The 8751-nt window shown below is 41.7% G+C and overlaps 1 long non-coding RNA gene across 1 annotated transcript; it reads left to right on the top strand.

Moving 5' to 3' along the window:
- Positions 1-324: 324 nt before the first annotated feature.
- LOC309973878 lies at positions 325-7824 on the top strand. Its single transcript, XR_014326843.1, has 4 exons — positions 325-372; positions 1307-1494; positions 6645-6932; positions 7716-7824. It is a non-coding gene; the product is annotated as an uncharacterized lncRNA (long non-coding RNA).
- The last annotated feature ends 927 nt before the right edge of the window (positions 7825-8751 follow it).

The raw sequence follows: 8751 nt of genomic DNA, 5'->3' as shown, positions 1-8751 counted from the left end.
CAAACACCAGACAGAGGTAGCGGGGTGGGTGTGGCAGCTGCCATTTCCTGCGCGGAAAGCTCTTTGAGGACCTGCGGTGGTGACTTACTAGGGCTCCGCGCTTCTCAGCCCGGTGAGTCAGGTAGGGGTGTAGATTCACTTGCTTATCTGGACTCCAGTCTAACCTCACTTGCAACTACTTCAGTCTTGTGGGGGTGGCTGATAAGCCCTGTCAGAGTTTAATCCTGTCTAAACGTTCAGGTGTTTAGTTCCTGTTGAGTGCTTCTCTACTAGGGACCTATTTTTCTGACTTTTTTTTTTTCTCTCCTGACGTCCATAATTACAGACAGAGATTGAAAAGTAACCTTGAGAGAGTCCCTCCCTTGATTCCAGGTAAGACTGCAAACATTTCTTTCTTATAGATCTGGGAAGAATGCGGTGTTTAATGCCAACCAAAAAAGACTGCAAAGATCTTTTTACCTTAAACAAACACTTTTCTACACCTGAAATGGCTATTTTGCAAAGTGTGGTGCAAGTATTATACACAATACCGAGTCCATGCTAGGCATTTAATGAATTCTAAAGCAAAAGTAATAGGGAATGCCTGACTTCAATCAGGGATTTCTGCCTACAGAAAATCAGTGCTTCCTGTATTTTTGTATTGCCTGAAATGAGAGTAGCAGTGTTACATTTTACAATAAATGGAAGCTGTAATGAAAGAGTGTGTTTTAAAATTTGATAATTTAAAATGAAATACTTAGCTTTAAAGATATGGTCTGATAATCTGTGGTTCATTCCTTAATAAGCTTTTTGCTACAAAGAGTGCTCAGAAAACTTTTCCCATTCATTCATTCATTCATCCAGTCAGTTTACAAACAGAATTCTAGAGAAAGAGAACAAAAATTAAGAAGGGAGAAAATGATCAAAATAATAATTCAAGAATTTCTTCCAGGACCAAAAGACAAAGATGTTCATATTTAAAGGACCCACCAGCTACCCACAGTGACTGAAAAAGGACCTATGTTAAAGCACACCATTAAAAAGATCAGAACACTAAGAATAAAGAGAAGATTCTAAAAGTTTTCAGATGGAAGGAGCAGGAATAAACGGATGAGAATTAGAATGGCATTGGGTTTCTCAACAATAACACTTTTATGCTAAAACACTACAGTGAAATTTCAAGTTTTGTAAGACAATAACTTCCAACCTAGAATCCTATAGTCAAACTATCCATCAAGAGTAAGAGTAGAATAAAAACATTTTCACATATACAAGGATGAAAACATTTATTTTCCATCCATCCATCCACCTTTTTTTTTTTTTTAAGGGAAAGTTACTAGAGGATGTGCTCCAACGAAACATGAGAGCAAGACAAGAAAGAGAAAGATGTGGGATCCAGAAAAAAGGACCAGGAGAATGTGACGGGAAATTCCAGGGTGAAAGATATGTGGCAGAATTAGAGAGCAGTCGTTTTCACCAGAGAAGGAAGATGGCAGACTCCAAGAAGAAAGACTGGTTAGTGTAATCGAATTTATTTAGCTTACTAATTTTGAGTATTTGGGTAGTTATATTGATAGATGTTTGATAGATCTAATGAAATACTTGATAAAATTCGAGAGAGAACTTAAAAATATACGCAAGTAGAAAAAGGAAACAATTATTAATTCCATGAAAGCTAAAAATTAGACAAGAATGGAAACAGCGTTTCTCCGACTGTTCTGTGGTGAAAATTTTAAGACTTTTTAGAGCTTCTGAAATACTAGTATATTATAAATCTCGAAGGAGAGAACATGCAGCATAGAGCACTATAAAATTTATGTATATTTTTAATTACATTACTTTAAAATTTTTAAAAATTAGTATTCACACGGTTCAAAATTTAAAAGTGTAACAGACAGATAATTCAATAGAAAATTAGGCAAAACACCTAGATACTTCACACAAGGGTATATCTAAATAGCAAATAGTAAATGCATGTGAAAAGGTGCTCGACCTCATCAGTCATTAGAGAACTGCAAGTTAAAACCACAGTGCAATATCACTACACAAATACAAGAATAATTAAAATTTAAAAGACAGAATATAGCAAGTGTGGGTGAGGTTTTGTAACAATTGGAGCTCTTGCACATTGCTGGTGGGAGTGTCAATTGGTACAATCAATTTTGCAAACTGTATGGCAGTACTATTAAAATTGCAGATATGCGGATCCTCAGCAATTCCTTGCCTAGGTATATGGACATGCATATGCATATACTAGAAAGTTCATAGTAGTGCTATTTATAATAGCTTCAAACTGGAAATTACCCAAATATCCATAAATAGTGGAATGGGTAAATGATTTGTGGCCCATTTTTTTACACAGTGGGATACTAAACAGCAATGATATTGAGCAGTGTGCAATATTGATGAATTGCACAAATACAATACTGGATGAAAAAGCTAGACACAGAAGAGTATACATTTTATGAGTCAATTCCTATTAAGTACAAAAACAAGCAAAACTAGCCTATGCTTTTAGAAATCAGGATAATGTCTACTCTTGTAGAGTGGTCATAGTGACTAGAAGGGACAGGATGAGGCCTCTGGGGTGATAGAAATGTTCTGTTTCTTGATCTAGGACCTAGACTCTTGGTGCCAGTTGCATGGGTATGTTCAATTATGAAAATTCTTTGAGGTTACACAATGTGCACTTTTCTGTATATATATATGTTACACTTCAATAAAAGGTTAATAGGTTTAAATACAAAATAAATAATACATGTGGGTGTATATTATGTCTCTTACTTTTATTTAATTAGTATTACAGTATATACCTGTTCACCTTGCTTGTCTTTCACTTAGTAATCTATTTCAGATATCTTTCCATACAAATGCATAAAAAGCTTTCTCAACTTTTTTTTTTTTTAAATGATGGATATGCCATAATTTACCCCTCATTGGTGGACACTTAGCTGGTTTCCACATATTTACTGTTACAAATTATGCTGCAATAAGTAATCATTACATATGTCATTTCATACATGTGTAAGTGTATCCATATATATGCCCTAGAAGCTGAACTGCTGGACAAAAGAGTTATGTTCATTTGTAATTTTGGTTTGTATTGTTGAATTGACCTTCACTGAGGTTGTTCCAGTTTTCTTTTTCTGCAGACAAATGAGAGTGCTGTTTTTCCACACACCTTCTTTCATTTCTTTTCGAGATAGATAGTATAATATTGATCTGCTGATTCCTGTATTTCAGTGCTTCTAAACTCATTTAAATGCTAAGATTCTTTTTATTGCAGACCTTCTAAATATCTGGCTTCAATTTTTTTATCACAACCTCAAACTTTAGCTTTCATGATAGTTTCACCATTATACAGCTTAAAAAATATGTATATCTAGTGATATGTACAGTGTTTAATTAATGCCCATAATGAATGGCTGATGACAGGAAACCTAAAGAATACTGATGCTAAACTACATCAACCAAATGAGAAACAAAAAACATGAGAATAATTATGCAAATTAGGCTAAAAAACAAGCCTCACACCTATATGTTGAATTCATCTATTCAAAATTCTATAGAATCATATTAAGTCATATTTTCCATTTACTGAGAATAAAGGTTATTTATATCTGCATGTGCTATTTTAGGGACATGGTAGCTTGAAATGGCATGCTTGAAATCTCTCATAGCCTGTTTTTTTGTTTTGCTTGTTTTTTTAACTTCAATGCCTTTTATTCCTGTAAGTTCTTTTTATTTATTTATTTTTCTAATTTTTTAAAAAATTAATTTTTATTGGAATATAGTTGCTTTACAATGTTGTGTTAATTTCTACTGTACAGCAAAGTGAATCAGCTATATGTATACATATAATGTCCATGGACAGAGGAATGGATAAAAAAGATGTGGTATATATATACAATGGAATATTATTCAGCCATAAAAAGGAATGAAATTGGGTCATTTGTAGAGACGTGGATGGAGCCAGAGACTGTCATAAAGAGTGAAGTAAGTCAGAAAGAGAAAAACAGATATCATATATTAACGTTTATATGTGGAATCTAGAAAAATGGTATAGATGATCTTATTTGCAAAGCAGAAATAGAGACACAGATGTAGAGGACAAACGTATTGACACCAAGGGAGGAAGTGGGGGCGGGTGGGATGAATTGGGAGATTGGGATCGACATATATACACTATTGCTACTATGTATAAAATAGATAACTAATGAGAACCTACTGTATATAGCTCAAGGAACTCTACTCCATGCTCTGTGGTGACCTAAATGGGAAGGAAATCCAAAAAAAGAGGGGATATATCTCATAGTCTTTTAAATTAGAAACGAAGACAGAAAAGTTGAAAAATAAACCACTTAAAAAAGTACAAATGCAAGAATTTAAAACATCTCATATTCTAATTTTTTCTATTCTTTGGTCTGAAAGCATCTGGTAACCATTGGGGGAAAATGGGTGAAGGATATGTGGGACCTCTCTGTATTATTTTTACAACTTCCTGTGAGTCTATTATTATCTCCAAATAAAAAGTTTTAAAAAGTTGTACCTGGGTGTATTAGTTTCCAGGGACTGCCATAACAAAGAACCACAAGAATTATAAAAAGGTATGTAAATGAGAAGTAAGGCTTCCTGATTCTTCAGATCTCCAGTTCACCTTCCCTAAGACAACAAATAAATTTAACAAATATTATGTGCCATAATGCTAGGTGCTGGAAATAGAGGGATAACAAAAGACACATGGTCTCTGTCCTTAAAATGCTTTTAGTGTTCTAAGGGAGAGAGAACCTAAGCATACAATTACAGTACACACTACATGTGTAACACTGGGTAGGCCCCTTAACCTCTTGGTTTTTTGAAGTCCTCAGTTGTAAAAATGTGAGGGTGCTATGAATTTATATTTGGGGCACGACAAGGTCGAGAAGAGTGTGTCTTTTCCTTTATTCTTCCAAAGTGGAATGTCTTCCCTCTCTTCCGCATGGGTCCAAATCTCACTTGTTCTTCAGGCCGACTGCCAAGGAGCCTTCCCTGACTCCCCAGGCCACACAAATCTCTGCCTCTTAGGTTCAGTGCCATACAACCTAGCTGTCTCTTACGTTAATCTTGTCTCTCAAGCCAAACTCAGGATATGGGTCTCTCTTGCCCTCCTGTGGCCCCTGCGGCTGTGCCAGCCCACTGGCACACCCCACGTGGGGTGTCTACTACACTAGGGCATGGGTGGGGAGGCCCAGGGGTGAGGGGCGAGGCAGAGTACCTTTGCCTCTACCCTGTTCTCCTCCACAAAACTGCCCCTCCTCCTCAAGCCTGCCCCTCAAGTCAAAGGTTCCATATATGACCTCACTGGGTAGTGATGCCCTCACAGGCATTCTCAGTTTCCATGGCAGCATAACTGTGCAAACGGGCTGCACTCAGAGAAACTTCTCTACCAGTTCTCCACCAGATACCAATCTTTTTGGCTGTCTGTGTGAGAATGTGTGACCGGATAGTGTATGTGTACTCTAACCTGTGCTCTGTTCCCTGGGTGGGCAGTGCAGCAGGTACACCCAGACAGGGCAACTCTACAGGAGGTATGATACACACACAACCTCACCTGGCTGGCACATGTTCCTGTGGGGGTTGCCAACTACGTACAGCTGAGCACCTTCCCAGATGTAAGTAATACCGGTGACCTGGGACGCCTTCGGGGACGCACAGTTCTCACTGCTGAGGACAAGTGAAAGGTCATCCCTGGACAAGTGTGCAGGACGGTTCTGAGCTTTATAAATGTAGCCTTACCCTTTGGGCTACAGGATGCTTCCATTCAGACCCTTTCCTGATTGGCCTCTTAACAAAAGACAAGTGCATTTTTGTTGGCAAATTGTTAATGGAGCGGTTTGAGGAACAGGGCCACTCTTGAACCGCACCTTCAAACCCAGGCACCACTGTACTATCATGGAGACATCTATATCGGTCCCCTCAGACACATCCCTTACTGAGTTGCTGGGTACTAGGGGAGAGGGTGTTGCCATATTGATGGGAAGACCGTAAGAACGAAGGGGGGGGTGATGAAGTGCTAATGAGACTGGAGAGCTGAGGAGATGGTGTCCCAGGAGGCTGGGTTGATGTGAGCCTAGACTTGGTATCCAGAGCCCGGTTCTGAGTCTCCTGATCACTCTGCCTCAGTATTTGTCCTTGTTCTAATCGACATAAAAGTATTAGACAGCTAGAGTTCAGTGTGGTTGAAATAGCAGTATAAATGGGGCCAAGAAGGGTTGCCAAGGTGGGCAGGGTTCTTAACAAATTTATATTAGATTATTTTTTTCCAAAACTTGAAAGACATTTCCATGAAAGCCTCAGAAGTGACAGACTGCAAGAAATGTTTTCTCTGTTGTGGAAGGGAGAGATGGAGAGGATCATGATTGCAATTACTTTCGGGTTCTACTGTTTTCCCTGGGAACGGTGAAGAGACTTCCTCATCTGCTGCAGCCCTAGGCTCTAGGGATTGCTTTTGCAGCCAGTGTCCCTTCTCTAGGGACTCATAGAGATGATGGGCCAAGGCTGTGTTTTGGACGTCAAGTAGGTTAAAAGTTCTTCAGCCAGAAACTGGGAGAGACATGAGAGAGGGAAATTCTGGCAGGAGACTGTGCACAGCAGAAGTGACTGATCAGTTCTGATTTTCTTTGCAGCAGCAGTGCCTCCCGTTTCTCGTCCTACACCTGGTCACTACCATGTCCTGTACCGCGGGTGTGGAGAAACGCATTTGGGCTGGCACGGGGAGACATACTGCCTGGTTGGTGGCTACCGGCTCTACGGGGATGTTCCTTTGGCCACGCCAGCTAAGGTAGAAGCAGAGAAGCCAGTCCCCAGACGTGCTCCGAAGAGAAAGCACTCTCTGGAATGGTCGGACGAAGACCTGGGTTGCCCCAGACCCAAAATCCGGCGATTGGAGCTTTCAAGCAGCACAGGAATACAAGGTGCTTTGATTGTCAAGCAGGGTGGCCCAACCTCTGGGCACATCGCCTCTGCAAGAGCCACAGTAAACGCATGTCCCATATTTGCTCTTTCAAGGTCGGCAGCAGGGAGTCCCCTCCTAAAGAAGGTTCTCTCTCATTGCCACACTATCCAAGGTTGCCACAAATGTTCCTTCCTGTGGGCCTCATCAGGCTAAGGGCAGAGTTGTCTCTTTGCTTCTCTGAGTCGCACCATATGGTCTTAGTAACACCTCTTCACCCTGTTGACCATGTTTTTCACGGGGGCTGCTGCTGAGACTTTATCTCATCCTTTCATGGTAGAGAGAGAGAGGATTCTAATGAATTTTACTTCCACGGGAGAGGGGAGTGTTATGATTATGTTGTCATTTTCTATTATGTCCTTTTGTCATGAATTTCTTTTCAATTTCATGTTAAAATGGGCCCACCGTTTCCACTTTGTGAGGTCATTCAGCACCCTCGTTTTGCACCTTTAACATCTCTCTCAGTATCACTTGGAAATGTTTGAAATGGCATGAGCTTGTCCTCACATTCCTATCAGCTGTAAATCCGGAGCCCCAACATGAACCTAACCATTGAACAGAACACCTCTCCACTACCTGTGTAACACTGGGTAGGCCCCTTAACCTCTTGGTCTTTTTAAGTCCATAGTTGTAAAAATGTGACGGTGCTATGAATTTATATTTGGGGCAGGACAAGGTAGAGAAGAGTGTGTCTTTGCTTTTATTCTTCCAAACTGGAATGTCTTCCCTCTCTTCCCCTTGGAAGATGCTCCTTTGGCCACGCCAGCCAAGGTGGAAGCAGAGAAGCCAGTCCCCAGACGTGCTCCGAAGAGAAAGCACTCTCCGGAAATGCCGGACGAAGACCTGGGTTGCTCCAGACCCAAAATCCGGCAATTGTAGCATGGTGCCAGGAGGCGGACCCCACAGAATCTTGCAGGTGAGCCATCCTGAAGAGAAGGCAATGGTTTAAATGCCTAAGGCAGGGAATGCCTCTTCCTGCACTGACACCCCCCCCCCGCCCCCCGCCCACTGCCCACTGCCACAGATTAGAACCTGCATCTTTTTGTCTGAGCCTTCCCCAGCCAGGAGCCTCCTTCTATACTAAATGGCCATAAGCCAGGAGCCTCAGAAACTGAGGTTTGTAATGAGAGTCTGCCCTGAACATCCCGGGGCTGAAGCTGGCCTGGAAGAAACCCTGACGTTCCTCTGCTTAATCCTCAGGAGCCCCTTTGTGAGGTAAAGAAAGAAAAGTCTAGAAAAAACGGATACCTGGGAGGGGAAGATGGCAGAAGAGTAAGACACGGAGATCACCTTCCTCCCCACAGATACACCAGAAATACATCTACACGTGGAACAACTCCTACAGAACACCTACTGAATGCTGGCAGAAGACCTCAGACCTCCCAAAAGGCAAGAAACTCCCCCACATACCTGGGTAGGGCAAAAGAAAAAAAGAAAAAACAGAGACAAAAGAATAGGGACGGGACCTGCACCAGTGGGAGGGAGCTGTGAAGGAGGAGAGGTTTCCACACACTAGGAAGCCCCTTCGCGGGAGGAGAGTGCGCGTGGCGGAGGGGGGAAGCTTTGGAGCCGTGGAGGAGAGCACAGCCACAGGGGTGCGGAGGGCAAAGCGGAGAGATTCCCGCACAGAGGATAGGTGCCAACTGGCACTCACCAGCCCGAGAGGTTTGTCTACTCAGCTGCGGGGGTGGGCGGGGCTGCAAGCTGAGGATCGGGCTTTAGTCAGAGCGCAGGGAGAGTACTGGGGTTGGTGGAGTGAACATAGCCTGAAGGGGTTAGTG

Source organism: Leucopleurus acutus (genome assembly GCF_964270905.1).
Source record: "Leucopleurus acutus genome assembly, chromosome: 17".
NCBI lineage: Eukaryota > Metazoa > Chordata > Mammalia > Artiodactyla > Delphinidae > Leucopleurus > Leucopleurus acutus.
This window is presented reverse-complemented; position numbering and strand designations above follow the sequence as displayed.